The sequence below is a fragment of the Pteropus vampyrus genome, unplaced genomic scaffold (genome assembly GCF_000151845.1).
Source record: "Pteropus vampyrus isolate Shadow unplaced genomic scaffold, Pvam_2.0 Scaffold13, whole genome shotgun sequence".
NCBI classification, from domain to species: domain Eukaryota; kingdom Metazoa; phylum Chordata; class Mammalia; order Chiroptera; family Pteropodidae; genus Pteropus; species Pteropus vampyrus.
Window position 1 is genome coordinate 8,301,174 of NW_011888794.1, and position 4,545 is coordinate 8,305,718.

The 4,545-nt window shown below is 37.7% G+C and overlaps 1 pseudogene; it reads left to right on the plus strand.

Annotated features, from left to right (window-relative positions):
• Positions 1–2,805: 2,805 nt before the first annotated feature.
• Positions 2,806–2,924, plus strand: LOC111733342 (annotated as a pseudogene).
• The last annotated feature ends 1,621 nt before the right edge of the window (positions 2,925–4,545 follow it).

Below are 4,545 nucleotides of genomic sequence, written 5' to 3' on the forward strand. Positions count from 1 at the left end.
AAAAAAAAAATCTTTTAGTATGTGTATGTATTTTGCAATGTTTAGGACATACTTATACTAAAACATTATTCATTGTTTATCTGAAATTCAAATTTAAGTAGACATCTGGCAATTCTCATCCCATCCTTAAGCTGCCCATGTCATGGCTCCTTCCTCTTGATTCTACCTTCCAAGAGCTAAGTCACCCATGTGGAAACCTGCACTGGACCCATCCAAAGTCGTAACATAGAGAGGAAGAAGAGTAGTGAGAAAATACAAAAGAAAGTATCCCTTGAGAAAGGAGGAGATCCCCTACTTCGTTCCTCCCTCCTTCCTACAAATGGTTTTTTTGAACAATAGAAGTGGCTTAACTGCACACTACTCGTATTATCAAGGATATATTTTCTAAGATTCTTTCTCTTGTTACAACTGCAAAGTAAGCCAAAACAGTCAGAGAGGTGAAATGAAAGATACCTCCCTAGACTGCTCATTGCTAAGAAAGTGAAAAATAACAGCCTTGAATAGTCCCCAAAGAAGTGCTGCTCTGCTAAAGTGTAATATCTGGGAATTGCGTGACTTAAGTTGTAGGCAAGCAGCATGTGTAAAGCCCTGGGATATTCCTTTTGACCTCTTGCAGGGTGTAATTGTTGAGAGAAGTGGGAATCACAGTTATAAAGAGTCTTTGCCAGTGACACATCCAGGGTGGCCTAAATCACAGAGGCGGGACCATGTACCAAGGACCAAGGGAACAAAGTCAGACAGAAATCAAAGTATGGCATTATGTACCTGAGCAGTGGGTGGGGTCACATGGCATGAGATTCTTTACTCGTATGTGACCTAACTTTAGGGCACAAATGGCCTTTAAGTTTCTGAAGACGTTTAAGCACAAAAAGAAGAAAGTCTGTATTCACCTATCACCCTGAGCAAAGATTTAGCAGATGAAACCACAGGTGTTTTACTCAAAAGAACACAAGGGGAAGACTGGAGTCAGTTAAGTGTTTCATTTTTTCCTCATAAAATAGGATATTTCTAGACCTTTATAGATTTTATAAAACATTCAGTATTTAAAAGAAAATTTTCTATTGCTCTGTCGATTCTTAGATATTTATACTTAACTCAATTAAGCCTAACCATTTTAAATACACTACAAACTGTATAATCCTGAACGTAGACTTGTAACTACTTGAACAATTTTATCAATAGCTTATTGCTAGGGTCTTTTATTTATTGCAAGTAACTGATCGTATGCTCTATACTCTCATTTCTTATGTAAAGAAAAATCTCAACTATGCAAAGACAGAAAATTATACAGTACAATGCCTTCTGGATTTCAAGAGAAGAAACAAAATTAAAAGCTCAAAATAAAGAATCATAATATAAAAGGACTTGTGATACATACTACTGCCAATTAAGCATTTTGTTAAGTCTAAATAATTGTTATAAACATGATTATATCATAGAAATAATTATTTTTAAAATAATATTGTGTCACTAAATTGGAGTGATATAGATATGTCATAGGGAAAGGGGGAGGAAGAAATCAAAAGAGGCAACTTGGTTCTGGTATCGACAATCAAAGATATGTAGGTAGAAGTGGATTTTTTAAAATTTTAAATTGTTTATCCTCCATGTCCCTGAAACTTTAAAATAGTAAAGAAATATTCCATGCAGCAAAAGACAGAATAGAAGGAATAAAAAGAAAGATGTTATAAGTCTTGTGGGACATATACAAAATTTATTCTTATGGTAGATAAAAAATAAAATCTCTGTACTCTTCTCAATGTTTTCTAACACTCAAAAGTAATACTAAACTTTAAACAAAGTAAACCACTTAGAAATGAAACATACCCTCTGAAATAACGAATCAGTAAAAATGGAGATCGAAACCAGCGTTAATGACCCTTGACATGCTTTTTGTTAATGTTATTTTCATTCACATGACTGTCAAAGTTTTTATGGAGTTAATATTGGTCAAATATAAGATAAATGTGCAAAAGTCAATTGCTTTCCAAATCACTGGTAGCCATTGAAGATACAATGGGAACCACTGTTTTTACTTAATAGCAACAATAACAACAAAACTCATATATTATTTAAAACTAACCTGACAAGAAAATGGGTAAGACTTATAGGGAGAACTTTATAAAACTTTACTGAGAGAGATGAAATATTTAGGTAAACAGAGAGCTATACCATGTTTTTCAAGACTGTTTAAAGATAACTTTTCTTTCCAAATTAATGTGTGGGCTTATAATGAAACAAAATGCTCTTAGAAAAGACTCAGCCTCTATATATTTTTCATTGCTTATATCATTTTGATTCTACATATGATTCTACTATCAAATAGAATTATTAAAGATTTTTCTGTGATCATATCTTGAGCAATATTACCAAATCATTAAGCAACAATTGTTCAATTATGCTTTGGAATATCATATGCCAGTTTGAAATGCGTGTTGAGGGGAAATAGGGATCAAAAACCCATGAAGTTCTCTCTTGCATGAAAATGAAGAAAGATATGGGATTTCTGTTAAGGGATGATTTGACCAGATGATAATTAATTTTATTGCTTTTACATGTTGCTTAATCTTGCCAAAAATTAAGCATTTTTTATTTTAGAGAGCCTATTAAAGAAAGCCTGTAGTTCCTTCACCAAGGGAAGCAGGTAGGATGATTTGGTCTGGTGTTTCTTTATTAGCTCGAGAACACCGACTGTGACCTCACTGTGCACTCCAGGCCCTTCTCCAGAGTGGACAGCAGTGCAACTCCAGCAGAGGTCAAGCAGGTATTCAGTGACCTGAAGAACTTATCTAAACACCCACTGTTGTCTACAGCTGTGCCACTCTGAACACGTTTGATCTCCTCTGATCTTTGAAGCTAAGCAGGGTTGGGCCTGGTTAGTAATAGGATGGGAGACCACCTAGGAAGACCGGGTGCTGTAGGAAAAAACAAACACCCACTGTTTTCTGCAAGTCTCTGCATATAAGAAGACCTTGTCTCTAAGGTAGAGAGAGAAGGAGAAAGAAACAGTCTCATAATCTCATTTTTCCTACTTGTCCACTGGATCCAGAATAGCCTTGTGTTTTAAGAGAATGTGTGTGCATGGGTCGGTTGGGGTGGACGAAGAAAGACTATGCTTCTGTGTAGCCAGTGTCAGGCGAGCTCTCTGAACACCTGAACTGAAAAGCCTTTGGGGCAGAGACTCACACGATTACACCTAGGCCTCTTTGCTTGGGATGCGCTAAAGAAATAAACCTCTCCTCATGCTCTGACAGCACCCTTCTGTGGGTTTGCTTCATCTCTCTTATCACCGTGTGGTTACTTACTATTCCAGTTGTTTATTTAGTTAGTTTTTTTTTTCTTGTGTGCTGTTCCCCAACAGATTCTCACCCTTTTGAGGCAGTAAGCCTATCTCGTTCACCATTACGTCCTCAGCTTCTGGCAAGGTGGCTGAAACAGAGTAGGTAACTCAAGTATTTAAACAAAGGAGTGGATATGTGTATAAATAAATGATAACGAGATGTACTAGTTAACAGGTGTGGAGAAATTTGGCTGTTTAGAGAAAAAAGTAAAGTTAATCATATAATCTCACTAAACAACAGAGATTTGTAATCTGGGTACTTGCTACAAAGACATACAAAATGGTAGATAGATTGCCACCAGATTTTGAAAATACTTTTGGGGTAGTCTGACTGATATTACGTGTTCCACATGAAATTGACCTAGTGGAACCCCGATGGCATTGAAACCTGGCGTCCCTCAGGATCAGAGAAACTGGATGAATGAGGTGACCACTCACTGAACTCCTGAGAGGTTTGCCACACGTAGCAAGGTGTCCTGAACAAGGGCATTAACAGCTGTTTGAGTCTCCAATTAAATGTCACTAAGACAGAGGCCCTCACTGGCAGCAGTGGTTTGTCACTGAGATGCTTTTTGCTTGGACAGCTCTGTATTAGGAAGCTCCTGGGGGAATGAACACAGCGGTGTCGGGAAGCAGGGGACCATTTCCTGATGTTCGTGCCAAGTAACCTACTCGCTCCCTGAGAGTGAGCGGGACCTGCAATTTGCTTCTAACCAACAGAATGTGGCAAAAGCTTTGGATGTCAGCTTCATGAATATATTATGATCATTATATATATGGCAAAGGTGATGGGATGTCACGCCCAAGATTATGTAACATTATGAGACTGTTCTTGTCAGTCCTCTTACTCTCTTTCTGGCCTTGAAGAAGCAAAGTGACTTGTGAACTGCCTATGGCAAGGGCCACGTGGGAGGGAGTGACCCATGACCTCTTGTGGCTGAGGGTAGCCTCTGTTCTACAGCAGCCAAAGATTGAAAACAAATTTCTTCCCAGTCGAGTCTTCAAATGAGAAAGCAGCCTGGTTGACACCTTGACTGCAGCCTCTGACTCAGAGTGGTGGACCCCGTTAGGCAGTGTCTGTTCTCTGACCAATTGAAATTGTTACAGAATAAATATGTGCTGTTTTTAGCTACTAAAATTTGTTATACAGCATAGAAAACTAATACAAACTGATTAATGAATATGATTATTTAAAGATTTTCATT